Source organism: Hypanus sabinus, unplaced genomic scaffold (assembly GCF_030144855.1).
Source record: "Hypanus sabinus isolate sHypSab1 unplaced genomic scaffold, sHypSab1.hap1 scaffold_193, whole genome shotgun sequence".
Taxonomy (NCBI): domain Eukaryota; kingdom Metazoa; phylum Chordata; class Chondrichthyes; order Myliobatiformes; family Dasyatidae; genus Hypanus; species Hypanus sabinus.
In genome coordinates, this window is record NW_026780025.1 from 560,718 (window position 1) to 584,504 (window position 23,787).

Genomic DNA, 23,787 nt, shown 5'->3' on the forward strand with positions numbered 1-23,787 from the left:
GCAAATAAAATGCTGATAACACACAAATTACTGTATGTCTAAAATATGTAAACTTTAATGGCATTTATAGTACCCTGAACAACAGGAGATGTCTATGCGATGTGGGCAGATATCTGTGCAACTTGGCTTTCAAAGGAGAGAGTTGTACGGTCAATGTACCAAGGTGTGACCGAACATATGTGAACATAATTACATTTAACCTCGACTTTTGTACTCATTTCGTACTCATATCAGTTGTGACGCAGTGGAGAAGGAGAAATACTCACTCGTTTTTTTCTATCATCATATTGGCCCATGTGTATTTGGCAAGGCATAAACGTTTAAGCATTCTGTTGTTTCAAGAAGATGGTTTAGGAAAAAAAACAAGAGGGAATTATTGTGCATCACTAGTCAGATTCATTACAGACAGGTGAGATGTGGTTAACTCGTTACAGATCGGCACATGCAGAGTTGCAAGATACGCTCAATTACATGTTTGTGTACAATAAAATTGAGAGAGTTTTTAACGATTTTGAAACACTTTGCAACCTAAAACGGAACCTCATAAACATGCTCAAGAAGGTGAGCGATGAAAACAGGTGGAGTAGACATCCTTCTTGATCAGCTCTTTCTCTTTTCCTCCTGTCATTTCCCAGCTTCGGACACATCCTTTCATTTCTAAGATTAAACGCAATATTATAGATTTATACTGACGTCCTCTTACAATCATTTAAATCCGTTCAAATTCAAATCTGGGCTCGTTATCTGATCAGTGGAACCAGAATCGGGAGCTGCATAAAGATGCATTACTTGTATTCAGTGGCAAGAGGTAATGGTTCCGATCTGGGAATTGAAAAGTGAATCACTTTCTGCGTAATGGTGTGTAGAGCTTTATATTGTACAACCGAACTTGAATGCGATTTCATGTCATGATGAATATATTAATTGGTGCTTTTCCAGAACAATTACTACACACACACGGACAATGGCATTGCTGACCATGATGATGACGGCATTAGTAATCCAGGCCCACCACTGACCAGACTAATAATTCTGTTGTCTCAGCAGACTTACCAGTGAGAGTCATTTAGTAATGGACATTCATTTCAGGTGACGAAAGAGAATTAATGGGAAGTGGAGGGACAACATTTGACCAATAAAGTGAGTATGTTTATGGGTCTAGCTGCCGGACGATGTTTTTGAGGTACACACTTTTACAACATTCAGAATGTAATTGTACAGCCCGTAGATAGGAATGCTTTAAGGTGGATACGTTCAATATGAGAGAAAAGGAGGATAGATTAAATGGTATGAACCGCTTGGGCCGCCGTTTCTACATCCGTTTATTAAGACTATTTACTTTTAGAAATGGAACATTAAAAACTTCAGAGAATCTGTACATAAGTTGAGCCTTGTTTCCGATTTCATTCACTTGTGGCGGTTGGATTTCTGCTGTCTATCATGAAGGGCGAATTATGAAAAATCACAACGATGACAAATGTGGTAATTTTGCTTGGTAATATATACAAGGTCAATTCGAATAACGGCAATGATGCATCTGGATAAATCGTGTCCTCTCATCATACTTCTCTGCATCTAAGGGAGTAGCATCAGGTGCCATATTCCGGAACTATATTTTACACCTGTTGTATGGGAACATGTACGGGTTTCGTTGCAAAGAATTCATTTTTAAATCAATTTAGTTTTCCTTTCTGATTCAATAGCTGCATGTATTTACAGAGAAATAGCGCACCGTGGAAGGGTTGACATCCGTAAACACTGGTCTGGTCCCTGTATATGTTTCTTCAGAAACGAATCTCTTTCACAACTATGGCAGGATCTTGAATCATTTCTGACAGTGTCAAAAGCTGTTGTACTGTTGATGAAACATAGGTAGATTTATTTCGTACCTGGATGGCTCGTTCACATAGGCAGGGAGAGGGGTGAAGTCCTGAATTGCGAGTTTCGGGAACTAGGCAGAAGGCTGAAGAACAGGCTCCCAAGGGTAGCGTTCACAGGATTGCTGCCAGTGACGGTAAGAATTGGAGGATGTTGAATGCGCGACCGAGGAGTTGGTGCTGGAGGCAGGGTTTTAGATTTTTGGACCATTGGGATATCTTCAGGGGCAGATGGGAACTGTACAGATTGGATGGGTTGCATCTGAAATCTAGGGAGAGCAATATCCTTGCTAGTAGTTTTGTTAGCATGGTTCGGGAGGGTTTAAACTAATTTGTAAGGGGTGTGCGAACCGTAGCGATAGAACAGTGAAAGAAGTGCATGGTATAAATCCAGATCTAACATATACAGTGGCTTTCAGAAAAGAGCAGCAGAATAAAGGGTATAAAGGTAGTAAGGTAGAAGGGCTAAAGTGTGTGTACTTCAATGCAAGAAGCATCAGGAACAAAGGTGGTCAACTGACAGCTTGGATACATACATGGAATTATGATGTAGTAGCCATTACGGAGACTTGGCTAGCACCAGGGCAGGAATGGATTCTGAAAATACCTGGATTTCAGTGTTTTAAAAAAGATAGAGAGGGGAGGAAACAGGGAGGAGGTGTGGCATTACTGGTCAGGGAAACTATTACAGCTGCAGAAAGAAGAGTAATGTGGATGATCCTCTTCTGTGTCAGTATGAGTGGAAGTCAGGAAGAGGAAGGGGTCAGTTACTCTACTGGGGGTATTCTATAGCCCCCTGGTAGCAGCAGAGATACCGAGGAGCAGATTGGGAGGCAGATTATGGAAAGGTGCAAAAATAACTGGGTTGTTATCACGGGTGACGTTAACTTCCCGAATGCTGATTGGCTGTTGATTAGTTCCAAGTGATTAGATCGGGCAGCGTTAGTTAAGTGTGTCCAGGATGGATTCCTGTCACTGTATGTCGACAGACCGACTAGGAGGAATTCCATACTAGTTCTAGTATTAGGTAATGAACTGGGTCAGGTCACAGATCTGTCAGTGGGTGAGCATCTGTTGAACAGTGAACACCGCTCTCCGACATCTAGTATTAACATGGAAAAGGATAGAATCAAAGAGGATGGGATCGTTTTTCATTGGGGAAGGGCAAATTATGAGCTATAAGGCTTGAACTTGTCGGTGTGAATTGGGATGATGCTTTTGCAAGGAAATGTACTATGGACATGTGTCGATGTTTAAGAATCTTTTGCAGGATGTTAGGGATAGATTTGTCCCGGTGAGGAAGATAAAGAATGGCAGGGTGAAGGAACCATGGGTGACAAGCGAAGTGTAAAATCTAGTCAGGTTGAGGAAAGCAGCATACATGAGGTACAGGAAGCATGCATCAGATGGGCCTATTGAGCAATACAGGACAGCAAGAAAGGAACTTAAGAAGGGTCTGAGAAGAGCACGAAGGAGGCATGAGAAGGCCTTGACGAGTAGGGTAAAGGAAAACCACAAGACATTATTCAAATATGTAAAAAACAAAAGGATGACACGAGTGAATTTAGGACCGATTAGGGATAAAAGTGGGAAGATGTGCCTGGAGGCTGTGAAGTGAGCGAGGTCCTCAATGAGTACTTCTCATCGGTATTCACCACTGAGAGGGAACTTCATGACGGTGAGGACAATATGAGTGAGGTTGATGTTCTGGAGCATGTTGATATTAAGGGAGGGGAAGTGATGTTGTGAAAATACACTAGGACGGATAAGTCACCGGGGCCTGATGGAATATTCCCCAGGCAGCTCCATGAGGCAAGGGAAGAGATTGCTGAAACTCTGGCTAGGATCTTTATGTCCTTGTTGTCCACAGGAATGGTAGCGGAGGATTGGAGGGAGGCGAATGTTGCCCCCTTGTTCAAACAAGGTAGTAGGGATAGTCAAGGTAATTATAGACCAGTGCGCCTTACGTCTGTTGCGGGAAAGCTGTTGGAAAGGATCTTAGAGATAGGATCTATGGGCATTTAGAGAATCATGATCTGATCGGGGGCAGTCAACGTGGCTTTGTGAAGGGCAGATCGTGCCTAACAAGGCTGATTGAGTTCTTTGAGGAGGTGACCAGGCACATAGATGAGGGTAATGCAGTGGATGTGATCTACTTGGATTTTAATAAGGCCTTTGACAAGGTTCCACACGGTAGGCTTATTCAGAAATTCAGAAGGCATGGAATCCAGGGTAGTTTTTCCAGGTGGATACAGAATGTGCTTGCCTGCAGAAGGCAGCAGGTCGCGGTGGAGCGCGTACATTCGACTGGAGGGTTGTGACTACTGGTGACCCACAAGCATCTGTTCTGGGACCTTTACATTTGTGATTTTTATTAACGATCTGGATGTGGGATGAGAAGGGTGGTTTGACAAGTTTGCAGACGACACGAAGGTTGTGGTGTTGTAGATAGCGGAGAGGTTGGCAAAGATTACAGAAAGAAATTGATAGGATGCAGAAGAGGGCTGAGAAGTGGCAGGTGGAGTTCAACCCGGAGAAGTGTGAGGTGGTGCACTTAGGAAGGAAAAACTCCAAGGCGGAGTATAAAGTAAATGGCAGGATACTGGGTAGGGTGGAGAAGGAGAGGAATCTGGGTGTACATGTCCACAGAACCCTAAAAGTTGCCTCACAGGTAGATAGTGTATTTAAGAAAGCTTATGGGGTGTTAGCCTTCATAAGTCGAGGGATAGAGTTTAAGAGACGCGATGTAATGATGCAGAACTATAAAACTCCAGTTTGGCCACATTTGGAGCACTGTGTCCAGTTCAGGTCGCCTCAGTATAGGAAGGATGTGGAAGCTTTGGAAATGGTACAGAGGAGATTTACCAGGATGCTGCCTAGTTCAGAGAGTATGGATTACAATCAGCGGTTAAGGGAGCTGGGGCTTTACTCTATGGAGAGAAGGAGGATGAGAGGTTACATGATGGAGGTGTACAAGATGTTAAGAGGAATAGGCAGAGTGGACAGCCAGCGCCTCTTCCCCAGGGCGCCACTGCTCATACAAGATCACATGGCTTTAAAGTAAAGAGCGGGAAGTTCAAGGGAGATATTAGAGGAAGGTTTTTCACTCAGAGAGTGGTTGGTGAGTGGAATTTCACAGATTATTCGTAGCATGAAAATTGCATTTCTGGTTGCAGTGTTTTCCACAAAGCCGCATTGTTCTTTGCTGATTTCACGTTTATAATAAAGTTTTGCTCACATCATGATTACTCTGCGAATAGTTTTTGCCATGTGGTTCATCAGTCTTATTGTACGATGTATATCACAGACTGTTGCTCCCTCTTTCTTTGGAAGTGTGATGAACATTGATTTTAATAAATCATCAGGTATCTCCCCATGATCATAGATTACATTTGCCATTTCTGTTATTTTCCCTATTCCAAACTCTTCTGAGGCCAAGATCATTTCAATAGCGATGATGTCTGGACCAGCTGCTCTGTCATACATTGTGCATGTTTATAGCTGTTTAAATTTCTGATTTTAGAATGTTAATTCCTTCAAGATTCTTCTTTATGTACAGTTTTTTTTTTCTCTTTGGTCTTCAAGAAGTTCTTTTATATATCCTGTCCATCTGCTTAGGATTTCGTCTTTGCTCAAAATTAAGTTACCGTCTTTTGCTTCGATGCATCAAATTGCTGAGCAAGGTAACTTCCACGTTCGTTCTTTAATCTTACTGTGCATCACCTTTGTTTCAGAGTTTGTAGCGTTTCTATCTCTGAGCATTCTTCTTCCTTTTCCGCTCTTTTCGTGGGATGGTTTGTTTTGCAGCTTCATCAGTATGTCCCAGCAAGATTTGCCTCCTTCATCCTACAGCAACTGAAAACGGTGTTTCACCTTGGTTGTGTATTCTGTTTTCAGATGATGGGTGTTTTGTAGTTGTTGATAATTCATTAGCTCTGATATATTTAGTTTATTTAATTTTCTCATCTTCATCTTTATTTTGCAAATGACTGGTATGTGGACGCTCCCACAGAATCTGTTATTGATTGTTATGTCATCGATTTAATTTTTGTTCTTCCCATCTGGGCTTCTCCATGTCCATTTCCTTCTTGGATGTTGTTTAAACCAAGTGTCGGTGGCTATCTGATTGTTTGCTTTACACCATGATATAAGCTATTCCCCTCTTTCGTTTTTTTCTCCCAATCCCTGGTCTCCAACAATATGGCCTTCTCTTCCCTCACCAACTTTTGCATTGACCTCGTCCATGACTAGGACGACTTCTTGTGATTTGCATTGTTCTAGTGTTTAAGGTAAGGGGAGGGAAGTTCAAGGGAGATATTAGAGGAAGGTTTTACTCTCAGAGAGTGGTTGGTGCGTGGAAATCGCTGCCTGAGTCAATGGCGGAGGCAGATACACGAGTGAAGTTTAAGAGACTACTAGACAGGTATACGGAGGAATTTAAGGTAGGGGGTTATATGGGAGGCAGGGTTTGAGGTTCGAAGTGAAAAACAGAAGACACTGAATGGAGAAATTGGACAGAGATAGTCATGAAGTTATAGATTATTACTACAAAGAAGTAGGCTCTTTCACCCATCTTGATCTTCCCTCTCTGATCTTTCGCTTCGTCCCATTTGCCTGCAGTCTCGGTCCGTCTCTCATGCACGTAAATAGACAGCCTTCCCTGTAATGATACAATTGAATCCGCATCTACCACTTACACTGGCAGATCCTTCTACACTCCTCGACCCTCTTAACGAGTCCGCCTTAGCACGCACCTCTCCTGAATATTTCAACTTTCACCCCACAACTATGAAGTAGTCTTAGATTCACTAAAAGAATTGGGGAGATCTGCGAGCAACCATCCTTTCAGTAACTCTCACAAATGTGTATACTTCTGTAAGATCTCCATTCATTGTCCTGCCGTCAAGGGAATAAATTCCAATTCAACACTTCATTCAAACTCTTGTCCTCAGTTCGCGAACTCCTGCTTTCAAATCATTGCTACACACTTTGAAGATAATTGATATTGTAAACCGATATTCTGTCTACGTTGTGCTGTACAGCTTCATCCTAACGTAAAATCGCCTGTACTCAATGAACTGACTGTGAAGGTCAATGTGATTGGAGATCAATACAAGCCGATCTACCCTTGACGCTGATTCCCTGACATTATCGATCTGTATTCCCAGGTCTCCTTCTGCAAACTAAATTCCACCTATTTAATGTGCTTCTTAAACTGTTGTATCTCTCCTCACAATGCAGGCGAACTCATACTTGACTCGATTAAATTCCGTCTGCCATTTTCCAACCCATTTTCCTGGCAGTCAACATCAAGCTATAAACTTGGATAAAGCGTCTGGCTGGAACAACGCCCACAATCTAAGATTCATCCTCATTATTGTTCTGATTCATTTTTCTACATCTAAGTCATTAAAATACATGATAAATAACAGCGGACTTAACACCAATCCCTGCAATACACTTGTCACCGTCAAACAATCAACCATCTACACTCTGCTAATCCAGAGAAGAACGTTCGTCAATCCGTTCACATGCCGCAGATATAGTCGTATGGGCGCGTAATTTTTTATTATGAAATGTCCCTGGAATATTTTTCTCGACGTCGTTTATCTGCTTAGAAGAACATACGTAGGACATCTTGTGAAACATGCCACAAGCTATTATTGTGACTTTCGTCATTCAAATGACCGGAAGTGACTAGAAGAAGCGAGAAATAATGAACCTATCTTCCCCTTCAATAACGTGTACTCCATTTCACCTGCCGAGCTACTGTCCCGACCCCAACGTTGGGAGCGAGTGCACTCCGCCGATGTGTCAAAATTATTCTCTTGGAAGGTGATTGTCGATGTTATTTGTTCGGGATGATTGTCTTTGTTAGAAACAGCACAGATAAGAAGATGTCTCATTTCAACAGCTGAAGCCTGGTGCCTTGGAAATTAAACTGGCAACGCTCATGTTAATTTACCTTTAAAAGCTAACAACTTGTAACAGCCTTGGGGATACGAATTCATGGCACTATGACAGAGTGAAAAAAAAAAAACAACTTAATGCATGTGTTTGTGTAGCTGGTTGTCCCTAATGAGACTTATGTGATAACCACACTAATTGCCTCAGTGGAATTGTGCTAAATTGCATATAACCCTGTAAAAACGATCACCGGTCCATACAAACCTTTGGAACTTTCCGTACACTGGAACATTGCTTCAGACGGAATATGGGATATCCAACGATTTACTACATCGCGGGTGTTTTCTATCCTACACTTGTAGCGATCGGTGTCCCTGGTAAGATACTGGAGCTGGTCACTCGATGTATAGCGCAGTCCTCTTAGTTTTGTTCTGCTGCGCTGTTCGGAGAACACCAAAGATGGTACCATCGCCTGAATTCTGTTTCCAGAATTGAGAGTTCAAACATCTGATATTTCTTTTTAATTCAGTTTCCTTATTTACCAGATACGCTGTTTTTTCTTCTCTGTTGTGAAATATGTATTTGCCGATAGTTTCATAGTTGGGCCTTGCTCGGCTTTCTGCAGCGACAGTGGCCTCTTTTCCAGATCGGCAGCTTTTTCCAATGTCTGGCCAGTCGAATATCGACACGCAGATCTGTTCTTCCATAAGTCACTAAATTATGACTTATGCTGTAAACCTCCTGAATTTCACTACAAATAATCACTTCAGCTGTTCCACTTCTTATAATGGAAATGCCGCTGCTTATGGTGATGTTTTCTGGAGCGATCGACCGGTAGGTGAGTCGTGGATATCAGATGCCTCGCTCGAAACTGTCGAAAAGTCGCCAGTCCATTGTTGTCCCCCAGTAGGAGTCTAGCAATGGAGCAGGCTCACATTGAACCTTTGCTTTACACTTCCAGAAAACATGCCGTGCATAGTATTGGATGTATGGTAGGCATTCAGACAGTTGCAGCTAACGAGAATCCTGTTTTGTTTCTAATTTCTTGTAGTTAATTTAACGGCGATTGTGATCCTATCTCGGGGAAAATGCGGACTCTCCAAATGCATCATCCGCTACCTGGTTGGAATGGCAACAGCGGATCTGATGGTGGTTATAGTTTTCGCTTTTGTGCAACAGACCAACAATATCTACATTTATTCCAGATCCTTGCTCATCACTCCTGTATGCGCAGTGACAGTTGTATTTCGGGTTGTGACGATGGATTGTTCAGTTTGGTTTACTGTCAGTTTTACCTTCGATCGTTTCATCGGAATATGTTGTCGAAAGCTCGGGCAACGATACTGCACTGAGAGAACAGCTACGGTGATTATGGTGACGGTGGTTATAGTGAGCTGCGGGAGAAGTGCCCCGTTTTACTTCGCCATTGAAACTTATGTCATGATTGACAACATACCTTGGCGTTGCGCCCTCACAGATGAATACGCTATTTTACCCGTGTGGAAAGGATTAGAATTACTGGATAGCATTTTAACACCGTTGCTACCAATTGGCTTAATTCTAGTTTTCAATGGTTTAACAGTAAGACATATCATTGCGGCAAATAGAGTCCGCAGAGGCCTTCGAAACAGCAGTGATAATCAGAAGGATGCCGAGATTGAAAACCGCAGAAAATCGATGATTCTGTTGTTTGCTATATCAGCTAATTTCATATTATTTTGGATGCCCTATGTAGTTCATTCTCTGAAATGGCAAGCGGAAAACTTTTTTTTTGAGGACAAATATTTGAGTTCCCCGGTATATATACTACAACAATTTGGGTTCATGTTGCAAATTCTGAGTATGTGCACCAATACTTGTATCTATACACTGACTTAGAGAAAATTCAGAAAGGAATTGAGGAAAGGAATGAAGTATGTGTTTACATTAAATGGTCATCTATGTAGATAATGCCCACTCCAATTACAACTCAGTGCAGCTTTCGAATAAAACGGTTTCAAAAGGAGTATATTTGGAAATTATGTCATATACTCAAACATTCGTGTCCCGAGTCATCCCGAAATAAATGGATTCCAAACTATCACAGAGACTTTTCAATCATCCGGGAAACGGTAATGCAGCAAAGAAGGCACGACTAAAAGTCTCCGGGACAGCTTCAGCCACCATGCCATCAGAATGATTAACTCACGCTGATCCGAATGATTTTCTATGCTACATTGACTTTTCCATTGATATTAATTTATTATAAATGATTAGCATTGCAGATTGTACATTTAGACGAAGAGGTAACAAAAGTAAGACTAGCATCCATCCCAATTGATTAACAAATGAATACAATTCTCATTATCAGTAAGTATAACCCAAACAGGTTGCGAGAGAAAGCACTCTCTCAGCAGAAAGCATTCCTACTTTTACTTAACAAAGAAGCCATTTTGATTAACATACGGAGTAAAATAAGAAACTCCCTACTCTCTTCACCCAGCAACAAAAGCTCATGACATTCACAGAGTTCCCCAATGTATGTTGCAAGACACGAAACCCAACCAAGGTGCAGAAAACAGTGACATAACTTCGCAGGGCGGTAGAGATCACAAAATTCAGTTCTCCCGGTGCTGCATATGTCAATCGCTCCGTGGAGTCCCTACTTCTCGGAGACCTCCGTACATCCACTGCCGACCCTTCCGGCTCAGACACCCCGGGGGACATCCCAGGTCTACCTGTTGTACTCTCACTGGTTCCCTCTTCACCTGAGAGCCCACTGTTTCGTGTTCAAGGTCCATCTGCTCTCGGCCCCCCCTCTACTGCCGACTGTACCTCAGTCTGCCCCTCCACTCTCTCTCCCCCAATGCTGGCTGTATCTCATTCTGCCCCTCAACACCCTCCCTCCTCTTCAACTCAGCGGAGGAAGGGCCAGGAGCCTCTACTTCCGGTATTGGGGAATTAGCAAACGGAAAGCGGTGCCACACATCTGAATCGTCGTCGTCGGAAGCAGTATCCCTTTCCGGGGTGAGGATTCCGGAGTATGGCACCTGGTGCTGTTTTCATGGATAGAAACCAGTAGTCTAAGAGGACAGGATTTATCCCAATGCATCAGTCTCAAGCTTCGAACTGACCTTGTATATATTGACAAGTAAAACAAACTCATGTGATTGTTGTGATTTTGCATAATTTGCCCTGCATGAAAGATCACATAAATGCAACTGTTGCAAGTGCCGAGAATCAGAAATGAAGCACAACTCAGGTACAGAATCACAGAAGTTGTTCATGTTCTAGTTCTTAAAGTAAACAGTCTTAGTTACGTGATGGAGAAACGGCGGCCCAAGCGGTTCATGTCATCTAAGCTATCTTCATTTGCCGCACTCTGGACCTTATACCGTTAAGGGATTCCTATCCATGGACTGTCCAAATACATTTTGAATGTTCTGAAAGTGTTTTCCCTCAAACACATTCTCGGGTACTTCTTTCTATTTACCTACCCACATAATCTGTTAAAGTGGTCTCTCCACTTCCTATTAATTCTCTCTCGTCACTATAAATCAATGTCCATTAGTAAATGATGCTCTCTAAACTTCTTGTCGCTGGTAAGTCAGCGGAGGCAATGCATTATTATTAGTCTGGTCAGTGACGGGCCTGGATTATCAATGTCGTCATCACCATGGTCAGCAGTGACATTGTCAGAATGTGCGCACTAATTGTTCTGGAAAAGTAGCAATTAAAATATTCTTCATGACAGGAAACAACATTAAACTTCTGTTGCACAATATCAAACACTACCCATCATTGCACAGTAAGTGACTCAATGAAAACACTTCTTGAATCCCAGACCATTACTTCTATCCACTGAATACAAGCGGCATATGTATATACAACCTCCGATTCTGTTCCCCGGATCCACATACGAGTCCAGATTTAACTTTGAACGGATGGTCAATACAATGTTTGTGAGAGGACTTGGTTGTAATGTACCAAATTCCAGTTGGTCTTACAAAGGACAATATATGTCGGAAGCTGGGAAATGGCAGGCGGAAAAGGCAAAGAGCTGAACGAAAAGGGTATCTCCTCCACCTGTTTTCATCCCTCACTTTCTAGAGTTGTCAATATTCATCCGGTTATGCTTCAGGTTACAGATCATCCGGCAGTGACCACTTTATTCTGTTACTTGCAAGGTTTTGTCTCATTCGAACAATATTCTAAAAAATATATATTTCAAAGTCTTTGTAAAAAGTCTCAATTTTATTGTACACCAACATATAACTGAGCGTATCTCGTAATTCTGCAAGTGCCGAACTATAACGGGTTAACTACACCTCACCTTGACTGTAATTAATCTGACTAGTGATGTACAATAATTCTCTCTTGTTGTTCTACACCATCTGCTTGAAACATCAGAATGCTTACACTTTTATTTGCCGCATAAAGCACGTTTTTTTCCCCAAAGATTAAGAATACCTAACGTATGTTTACACGTATGCAGGGTATTTTAACAATTATATTCACTATTTTATTGCTGGTATGAGACATCAGAGGAAATCATATCGGTTGTGTAAAGGTGATGAAAGCTCGCCATTCTCATTTCCCCCGGTGATTTCCATTATCCAAACCTACTGAACTCAAGCTGCATCCATTTTTGTCATTGAGGTTCTTTACCCGCGAACCCACTAAATATTTGTGTGTACCAGGACTTGCAAATAAATAGCACTGAATTTATTTTAAGTAGACAAAAATAAAAATGTGTGGGTGCCCAGAAATATAAACATGGCCTAATATGATGATCGAAAAATACAGTGAATATTTATCCTTATCCGATGGGTCACACCTGTAATGAGTATGAAAATAACAACAAAAGCCGAGGTTAAATGTCTTTATGTTCACTGATGTTTCAGTCACTCGTTGGTACGTTGACCTTCTAACTCTCCCCTCTGAACGATAAGTTGCACGGGCATTCTGTTCATATCACATAGCCATCCTCTGCTGTGCATGCTACTATAAATGTCATTAATAATTAGACATGTGCAGTTTTGATTCTGCAGACTGGAATTCGTGTTTTATTTTATTTGCTGCAAGGGAGCGGGCATTGACAAATAAATGCATAACCAATATGTTCTGATATCCAGCGACAGTGTCATCATTGATTGCAAGGCATCATCACTGGTAGTGTGGTTTCAGCTGAAGAGCATTTTTTATATATAGAGAGATATTAATATGGTTTAATGGTCATACATCTTGCTTTCGCTGCGTCCATCATGATGTTGGACAAGCAATTACTTTACCAGCAGACTTGGAGATGTTTCTGAATAATCAGTGATACTCTCTGTGTGAGAGATCCTGCGACCGAATGGGATGTGATAGTAACGTTGTAGAATTGGTGGATCCGGACAAGCAGAAACATTATCCACTTGGTCGCTGACATGTCAGAATAAGCACTGAAAACACCGTGTGGTCAGTGATGTTCTTGTAGACCTGTGACAGTCCTGTTCATTGCAGTTATGGATTCTTTGGAAGCAAGGAAATAACACCTTTTGACTCCCCACAGCCGAGAGAGAGAATCAGATTTTCATTGGTGTTCTCCTTCTCAATCTATATATCTATTTCAGTATCTAATGGCAATGAACAGAAACGTCTTTCTTTGAAATAGCCGTGCTGACAATTTCCATGGAATATGCAGAATCAGAACGAGCAAACGGATGTATACTTGAAATGATTGTTAAAATCGTGCAAGGTAAAATACTGGAAGAATATCAATGGGTTATGTCCCAGCTGATTTTGTTTCTTCTTTTATTTCTAATTCCTTTTTTTATCGGTGTTGATTGTCCGTCGTTTCCGACTTTTGAGGGATGAATTTCACAGTGAAAAAATCCGCTGTGCCGAGGCAGTTCTACTTTCTCGGCCTCAAGATGCTTGATCCAATGGCAGGAAAAAACTTCACGATTGGCGATTTCCTGGGCTGTGGCGGATATTCATGACGCTTTTTGTACCTTGCTTTGCCCTTCGCTGTTCATGAAGCGTTGCTGCACCGCCTTCTGGGGTGTTTGATCATGTAGTCGATCTCATCCGCAGAGTCCGGGAACTGTCTGCACATGCTGGGTTAAGCAAATCTCTAACTCACAGGTGTTTGTGTTTCCCGGCTACACTCACCTGGTTCAGCCCGTCTGTCGAAGCGCCGGACCAGGGTTTGCCACTGTCCGATACAAACAGTTACTCGGAGCCACATAAGAGCTGAGCGTCAGGAGTGAAATAATAGTGGATGAGCTGCTTTCAGGTAGAGTACGACAGGCCCGCCACCAGAGGCGCAAATAATTTACCGTTTATAACATTTTTAAATGGGTCTTGCAGATTCTACTTTGGCACGAAACTTGAGCTGCTAGTTTGAAAAATATAAATAATTAGTCTCTTTCTTAGCTTGTACAACTTGCACTAAATAAGTAACAACTCTGAGCTTTGGCAAAGCACAACAGTTCCCTGTAAAGGACAGGGAGTTACTTTTTCAAACCGGTAAAATGAAGGATATGTATATGCGTTACTGAAGGTGGAAGAGCCAAGTTTCACTGAGCCGCGAGTACTTCAATGCTGGTGGTAGCTGATGCTATTTAGCATAATAATTGTTTAGGGTATTTATTTGACGAGTACAAAATCAGCATTTTCATGATGAGAATGACAGTGATTGTATACACCGGGAGACACCATTTGGAATTTTGTTGCAGAGTTTGCAGAACAACACTTCATAGCAGGTAAATATACCGTTTAGCTCGAGCCCTTATGTAACTCCATTTAAAGATACTGAAAAACCATCCTCACTTTTGAAAATTGGTCGTTTTCCTGCATTTCCATTTACTTCATATCGTGATCGTCATTTTTTGCAAGTTTCATTGTTTGATTTTAAAAATCATTTGCCTGACGTTCGATTGACTGAACGACATTATGCCCCTGAAAGAGTAAATATTTCTCAACATCTATGCCTCACTTTCTGGAGAATGTGAGAAATAGATATCGATAACTTTTTCAAAAGACCCTATAGTATCCGTATCCACCAGCGTAGCCGCCAACCCATTAAACACACTCACCACTCTCTGTAAAAAAAAAATACCCCTGACATCTCCTCTGTACCTACTTTCAAGCATATAGCATGTGCCCTTTCGTGCTAGCAATTCCAGCCCTAGGAAAAAGCCTCTGACTATCCACACGATCAAAGCCTCTGATCAACTTACACACCTCCGTCAGGTCACCAAACGTCGCTCCAAGGAAAGAAAGGCCGAGCTGACTCAAACTATTCTCATCAGGTAAGCTCCCCAATCCAGGCAGCATCATTATAAATCTTCTCTGCAACCTTTCTGTGTTTTCCACATACTTCTTATAGCTTGGGAAAATGAAATCTTCCTGCTGTTACCCAAAGTACTTCCTGCATTTCTTCTCCGTAACTTCCTCCGTCCTCAACGGGAATCTTACGAGGGTAAAATTACTTGCACGGCCCCCAGCCCCTTCTGCGATTTCTGCAGGTTTCACGTTACTCCCATGTCCACGATCCCTTCCAACTGATCTCCTTTCTGGCACTTATCACTGCAGGCGTTACAAGTGTCCTACCAGGTTTGAACTGCTCAGTAATCCATTTGCAGCTGACGTGGAAAGCGCACCACCCAACATACAAATGGAGCTGATGGAACTCCAGTGTAGTGACACACTCAAGGCAAAGTATGACTTGGTGGGCGCTGCACAGTTTCTACGTTTCATTCCCGACACAATGCCCCAGCTGCGTACCCAAGCTGCTCAAATGCTCTCTATGTTTGGCAGCACATATCTGTGTGAAGAACTGTTCTCTTTGATGAAGATAAACAAAACATCACACAGGGGTCGTCTTTCTGATGAACACCTTCACTCAGTTCTGAGGATTTCTTCAGCTCAGAGCCTGCCTCCAAACATTGATGAACTTGCATCCAAGATGAGATGCTAAGTATCTGGCTTAGACTAATGTGAATCACAGAGTGTTGGCCTTTGGAAAATTGTTTTCATTATAAATTACTCCGGAAAAGCTGCAGATAAAGCCATAAGAAATAAATGCAACTGATTTAAATGTCAATCTTTAAACTAAAGTAAATTTAAATTTAAACTGATTTAAACTGAAATAAATTGCAAAATAATTAAAAAAAAAACACGGTACAGGTCTAGGGCCGGACTGGTTCAGCGTTTATTGCAAAACTTATTGAAATGAATTTATTACACATATTAACCTGGAACTAACAAAGCTTAGGTTATTGCCTACTAAAACAACATTGAACATTAAATAAATAAAAAAAATCAGCTGAGGCTGCAAATGGATTACTGAGCAGTTCAAGCCTGCATTCTTGGGCTTCAAAGTCGGCAAATTGCCGTGTGAATTCGGCACCAAGTATGCTAAGATTTTCATCAAACTTTGCATGTGGGAACACTGCGGTAGAAACCTGCTCTTTCACAGTTTGGCAACACGGAAAATGGCTCAAGTTTTTTTGCTGTATCTGCGTCTCCCACAGGCGCAGCTTGGTTTTAAAAGCCCTCACTGCAGCGTACATGTCTGTGATCACACGACCACGCCCCTGAAGCTGCAGGTTGAAGGCATTGAGATGGCTCGTGATGTCACACAGAAACACCATTTCACAAAGCAACTTTTTATCCCGGAGCTCTGTTGTGTCTTTCCCTTTGCTTTCCATGTACTGACAGATCTCCTCACGCAACTCGAAACATCTTTTCAGCAATTTTCCTTGGCTTAACCATCGCACCTCTGTGGGATAGGGCAAATCATTATATTCTGAACCCAACTCCTCCTGAAACGACTTGAACTCGCGGTGGTTTAACCCATGTCTCTAATTAGGTTAACTGCTCGTGTTATGGTGTTCATTATATGTTCCATTTTCAAGGCTTGCCACACAACGATTCCTGGTGTATGATACAGTGATACGCTGTCTACTCACCCGCTCCGTTTTCCTCCCGCATCTTCTCCCGGGTCCTGCACACCAATCCAGTCTTTTGACCGCACATCTGTCGTCAGTCCCACAAGTTTATCCCAAGGCAGCCTCATTATATTTACACACCTGGATACCTCATCAAAGAGATCTTTTCCAGTAGTTGTGCCATGCATTGAACTTAATCCAGAAGTTCCTCTGTTACACACAGAATTTAGTCCACTCCACGAATGAAAATTGACAATTGGGCAGTATCAGAAGTGTCTCTGCTCTCATCTACAGCAAGGGAATATGCGATGAAATCTCTTCACTTCCCCACCAGCTGTTGTAGATTGGTGGCAAGCTCACGTACACGGTCAACAACGGTGTTGCTGCTCAGGCTCACATTTGATAATGGTTGCCTTTTATCTGGGCACACGACGTCGCCAACTTTCATCATGCAGTTTTTAACAAATTCTTCCTCGGTAAAGGGCCGGGCTGATTTAGCGATCACTGCTGCCACAATAAACCTAGCCTTTACAGTAGCCTCACTTTGTGTTTTGGCTTTTGTGAACATAGCCTGCTGTGACGCCAGACTTCTTTTCAACTCTTCTACCTTCTGGAGCTTCTGTTTCTTGTCCAGATGCTTGTATTTGTCGTGGTGTTTCGTTTCATAGTGTCGTCTTACGTTACATTCTATAATTACAGCCACACCGGCTCCGCACACAAGACAAACAGGTTTGCCCTTTATATCTGCGAACATATACTCTGCCTCCAACTTGCCTTGAAAATCCCTGTTTTCAAAGTCCACCTTTCGTTCAGCCATTCTTGGGGTGAGGGATAGCTGAAAGTTGAGCATACGTGACTAGCGCCATATGGATGCTGATGAGAGAGGAAAGCAAGCGCGAGCAATGCACTGGCAGTGAATTGCGGGATTTGTAGTATTAGTGGTGCATGCAATATACCGGCGGGCCAGCTCTAATAGAGAAAAAAAATCATTAATGATATTCAGGAAATAACTCAGGGAAACCGAATAAACACTAAAAACCCCGAAAACCTGGTACCTGAATAAACTCAGCATTAGCCATATCATACGCCATAGGCGCTTCGACTGCTGGGGCCAGCTTTAATAGTAATTAGCTCGCGGGCCAAATATAATTCCACCTCGGGCCGGATTTGGCCCGCGGGCCTTGAGTTTGACATTTATGCTCTATAGTAACATATGTAGTGAGTGCCATAGTCTCAACATTGAAATGAAATAAAGATAGTGGACGTGTAAAATACTATTTGAGTAGATAATCGTCTGCCAAACATTCTCTGACGTCTGGAGACATTCTAGCCGAGCAGAGCTTGGAAAATGTAACCACGCACTTTCACAAAGAAACTGAGAATCACAGGAAATTAGAGCAAACCAGATATCTAAATTAGGAGTAAAACCAGGATGACAGGAAGCAGGACTTCCCCACCTAAGTTGGAACTCAATGTCTTAGGTTTATGGTGATATTTGAACGATCATTATGACGGACTCTACAATCCCTTCAGATGCGTCTTTCAGAAAACTGGTGTGTAATCCATCAGATCCGCGTGACTTTTTAAATTCAGAATATTCAGCTTCCGGTGCAGCTCCTCCTTAGTAATGGAAACCTGAGTCACTTCTTACCCGGAACACTCTAGAATATCTGGGATACTGCTAGTATCTTCCACTGTGGACTGGTGCACGATAGCTATTAATTATTTGTTCCCCCCTTTCTAACATTCAACTGTTATTTTCCAGCGCTCCGATGTATATACTCTCGCGTCTTTGTAACATTTTTTATATATCTGAAAATAAAATACATTTGATATTATCGCATGGTTTCCCTTTCTCATTTCCAGCTTTTGCTAATTTTAACAGCTTCCCAATCAGCTAACTACCCACTAATTGTTGCTATATTATATGTGACATATAAAGCTAATCTGTATCGTTTATCTTTAAGGACGAATACATTGGAGAGTGAAAAAGAGATCATTTTACGACCCGTGAACATAATTCCATCAGCTTGAAAATAGGTCTGCAGAAAGTTAGGACTGGTCGACAGTTAAGGTGCTAATTTAGTGCAGTTCCAGTTTGAGGGCGATTAGGCGGGGATTTGCAAGGGTTTATGTTTGAGAAGAGGCTAATTTTATTTTGTGGTAAAGAGACATTTGTTTTTCCAGGTGAGATATCCGGAGTTCAGGTAGTTCGTGTTCCAAACAGAGTGATGGACATAGCTGGCAACAGTACGGAACATTGGTTGACGAGAGATATTGAGACACTGGTCTGGATAAAAGGATAAAGAGTAACAGATAGCAAATGCTGCAGAAACTCATAAAGTCTGACGGGAAAGGAGGTTAAAACACAGTCGACGTTTCCGCCCGATAGTTCAGAGTCCCCTGTGTTAAACAGGAAACGTAGTTCAGCTTGAGTTATTCAGGATCAAGTGGATCCTTCGGCGAGGATACTTAATAGGAAAAGCCGGAGAGCAAAAATAGGGTACGGTATCGATCTATCTAGAACGTCAGAGGAAAATCCTCAGGGATTATCTAAATATATTGCTGGAACTGCAGGATCAAGGAGTGAATGAATCAGCGCCGTAATCTGTGTGGAGCCAGAGATGATGGACGTGGAGTCAATTGATAAATTCCCACCCGCATTTAGCGTGGAGGATATCAGGGAAGCGGGAAAATTCAGGGAAGGCGGCGGCCCTGCCCAGAACCATGTGCTCATTGCAAAGGTTGAGGGCTGGCCGCCTTAAAGGCAAAAATAAGATGTATAGTGCGACCAAATGCATCTAGAGCATTCCGGGAACCTAAAGAAGAAATGAATGGAACAAAGGCGGAGGTAATTGTATTATCGCCAAATACTTGGGGTACTGGAGTCCGGAAAGTGCCCAAAGTTCTGATTTTAGTTACGATAGGCTACAGGAAAAACACAGTGTTCAATTAGTCCTTAATCCCAACATTACTGATTGGAAACTACCTGCATCTGATTCTCAGAGACACGATCTACCTGAATTTGGAGAGGCGAACTCTTTTTGAGAATGGTCAGCATGAATTTCGAGCGGAAAAAAAGCCTCTCGTGAATTCCGCTGGTTGTTCGAAAAAGGTTACGAAGAGCATGGACGATTTAAGAGGGTCTCAAATCACATAGAAATGATCCCATTCATCGTCCTAGGAACATTACCCGGCTATCCAGAGATCTATGCATCTTACAATCTTGTACAGGGACATCAAGTGGCCTCACATCCTCTTTCTCTCAAAACAGCTCGCTTAGCTAATCCTCATAATCTGGGCAGCATCCCGATAAATCTCCACTCTAAAACTTCTACATGCTTCCTATAATGAACCCTACATTGTGTCACATACTCGCATGTCCTGACCCGATGCATCTTCTGATCTTGTGAGAAGACGGGGGTAAATAAAAAAAACGAAGTCAGTTGCGGCCACATTTGCTTCCTCTTTCGGCCAAGGTATGTACCAGAGGCCTGCAGAACGGCTCATGTCGTACCATTTACGGGTAGCACAGGTACACCAAGGAAATTCAAGCCAGTGAGCCTGACATTCGTGATGGATAAGTTACTGGGGGGATTAACATGGTCACCACCGTCGTGTTCGCAGCAAATCGGCTCTCACAAAGCTGTTAGACTTCTTTGGAGAGATGCCCTCGAGGATCGATGTGTGTAGGACAGTATACGGCCTGAAGCATGTCTTTTAACGTGGCTCTGCATAAACGGCTACTCCGGATATGTAGAGAGCTTCAGGTTTAGGACGCACTAGCCAAGTGGACACGACACCAGCTTTATGGATGATGGTGGAAATTTGCTTTCAGGACGTGAGGCTCAGTAATTGTGGTGTACTACGTGGATCTCTGCTGTGATTATTGTGTCTGTATCTTAGTTCAGAAAAAAGATATTGATGAAAATGTACAAGGCACATAAATTAAATATTCCGACGAGTCTAAACTAGGTGGTAATGTAAGCAGACAGAAGGCGGAATATTACGTTGGTTGACAATAAATTCATCTGAAGATTCGCAACATTTGTAGGTTAGTCCTGAGCAGCTGGGTTCGCGTACCGAAGAATGTGAAATGGCCTTCTATGTAGATCAGGGAGAGCTGTAATGCTGTGAAAAATCAAACCTGTGCTGGAAGTTTTCACTAAACGCTTTGGTGCTCCAGCATCTTGCGTGTATTCCACTGTCTCATTCAGCTGTGACACTGAAGTGAAAGCAGCAGGAACACTTGAGTTGTCTCATAAGGGGAAGGTAGAGGAACGATGCGACATAGGTAGGAGCGGGCACCGTAACATTGAACATTGAATAGTACGGCACAGAGCACGTCATCAACCCAATGACGTTATGTCGACGATTTAACGTAGTACAAGATCGATCAATCTCTTCCTTGATATATAACTCTACATTTTCCTATCTAAAAGTACCTTAAAATACCTTAACCCATCTGTGATTATCATGATCCCGACAGAGCGGTCCAGGAGCCCACCACTATCTCCGTAAAGAACTTCTTTCTGAAATACCCTATACAGTCCCCCATTTCTTATATTCGTTTCCGGAATACTCATTTCCGCCTGTGAAGCAGGTTTCACTCTCGATCTCTCCCTCTTATCATCTAAAACATCTAATCTAATCTAATCTATTTTATCATCTAAAACAAAGCTGTTCACCCAAAGAGGCGACATTAAATTACCAGCAAGAATAAAACATCGATCCTGAGGGTTGCCAGGAAATGAAATTCTGGAGAGAATGTTTGAAAGTTCCACAGAGGTTACATGGATGGTGAATGGCTGAACACAGGAAAGTTTAGACGGAATGTTGGAGAAGGCAGATACTGGAGCCTGCCGGAAAGTCAAGCTACCCGATGGACTCAGCAGGTTATGCAAGATATGAAACGGTCGGTATGCATGAGCAGTATCTCGATCCTCAACGTTAACCATTCTCTTTTCTCCAGATCCCCACCTCTTTGATTTCCCTGTTTGCTTTAAGGGGACGGGGCAGTCCCCTAAAAACCCGCTGCACAGAGAACAAAAGAAGTATTAACCGTTAGGTCTCGACAACGAGTAATAAGTCTATTATATTTGACATCCAGAACAACCTTGGACTCATGTCACGGCGCAGGTTGAGAGACTGGTTCTGAAATCACATTGTGCGCTGACTTTCATTAGTCAGAGATTGAGTTCAAGTGCCGCGAGGTTAACTAACTCTCGCAGACTCAGGTTAGACCACGCCTGGAGGATCGTGTCCAGTTCAGCTCGTCTCAGAATAGGGAAGATCAGGGATGAAGGATCAATGATTAATTATATAAATGCTGTGGTTACAGTATGGATATAGAACAGAATGAGCATAAATAAAACATACACTAGCGTGTACTTACAACGTTAAATGATAGAAATGTGCTTTAAATAGTTTACATCGTGTTTCAGTGAGTGGGGTGATTGATAGAAGGGGCTTGGGGGAGCGGTGGTGCTACTAAATAGAATGGGTGATCGGAGCCACTCTCTGGGGCGAAAAAGTCCTTTAGAGAAGGTGCACCGCAGGTTCAGCAGAACGATGCCGCGATTAGAACACGTCTTGTGGGGGAAGATTGAGGAAGCTGGAACTTTTCTGTTCGATTCTACAGAGCGTGATGGAGGTATATAAGATTACAAGAGACACAAACAGGTTGGACAACAGCAGAAGGCATACGTTGAAGATAAGTGGAGGAAAGGTTAGGTCAGAGGTAGGTAGATTTATTTTGTACACAGTGTGGTGGGTTCTGGGAACGCACCGTTCCCACACACAGTTCGCAGGAATGTGCTGTTCGTCGTTTTCACAATAGGAATATCAAAAAGATACCTGGATAGACAGATGGCTGTCGTGAAAATAGCGGATTATGGTCTCTGTAGGAGGGAATAGTTATAATATCAACAGAGTAGAGCTACACTGGTGAACTGAGCATCCTGGGCCGAAGATCCTGCAGTGCCTTGCACTGAACTTTGGTCATTTATCTACTTTAGACGTAAAATTACCACCTGATGCGTTGGCAAAGGTGACTAAGAAAGTGAGAGGCAGCAGTGTTATGACATAAACACAGAACGGGCTCGTTGGTCTAGTGGTATGATTCTCGCTTTGGGCCTGAATTTGCGAGCATGCGAGAGGTCCCGGGTTCAAATCCCGGACGAGCCCCTTGATTGATACGTTTTAGAACTTCAGACATTGGAGCGCAGAAGAGTGAGGGAAGATATTTAGATGTACAGGAAGTTATGAGAGCTGTATATGTGGGTCACTGCCTGTAAGCTTTCCCCCTCAGGTTAGGACCGACGACGACTAATGAATGACAGAAGAATGAGGGAAGATATTTAGATGTAGAGGAAGTTATGAGAGCTGTATATGTGGGTCACTGCCTGCAAGCTTTCCCCCCTCAGGTTAGGACCGACGACGACTACAGATCACAGCTTTAGAGCGGACGGTGAAAGATTTGGTTTGGCATAGAAATTAAATGGATAAGGAGTGATGATAAACTGAGTGGCTAATCCCTGTTTCTCCAGTCTTCTGTTTCTGTATGACTGAAATTCAGCTCTATCAATAGGAATTTGTACTGAAATACGGAAAATGACCATGGATAATTGGGTTTGAGTAGATGAACATTTTCCAAATATTTTCGCGTTTGCAGACGTTCTTGCAGAACGGAGTGTGTTAAACGTAATCTCATAGTTTCTCAAAGGAACAGAGAAACCCAGCGAGTTAGAGGAAACCAGCGATACGAAATTATGAGGGGTATAAACCGTGTTAGTGCAAGCAAGCCTTTTCCATTGAGGTTGAAGCCACAGGTCATAGATAAAGGATGAAATATTAAATAGTTAAGGGGGAACTTCTTCAATCAAAAGTTGTGACTCAAAAGGATTTTGGAAAGTTTCCGTAAATAGAGTACAGCATGGACTGTGGGAATGAATACGAACCCACACGTGGCAATTTTAGATGAATGAGCCGAATCAAGCAGGGAAGAGGAAAATGAGGGCTTTCTGATGGATGGAAGGAAGTGACAAATTCGGTTTTGCGGAGTTCAGTACCCAGCATAGATTTTT

The 23,787-nt window shown here is 42.5% G+C and overlaps 1 non-coding gene across 1 annotated transcript; it reads left to right on the forward strand.

Moving 5' to 3' along the window:
- The first annotated feature begins 22,800 nt into the window (after positions 1–22,800).
- trnap-ugg (transfer RNA proline (anticodon UGG)) lies at positions 22,801–22,888 on the forward strand. Its single transcript is given in 2 exon segments — positions 22,801–22,836; positions 22,853–22,888. It is a non-coding gene; the product is annotated as a tRNA-Pro (tRNA).
- The last annotated feature ends 899 nt before the right edge of the window (positions 22,889–23,787 follow it).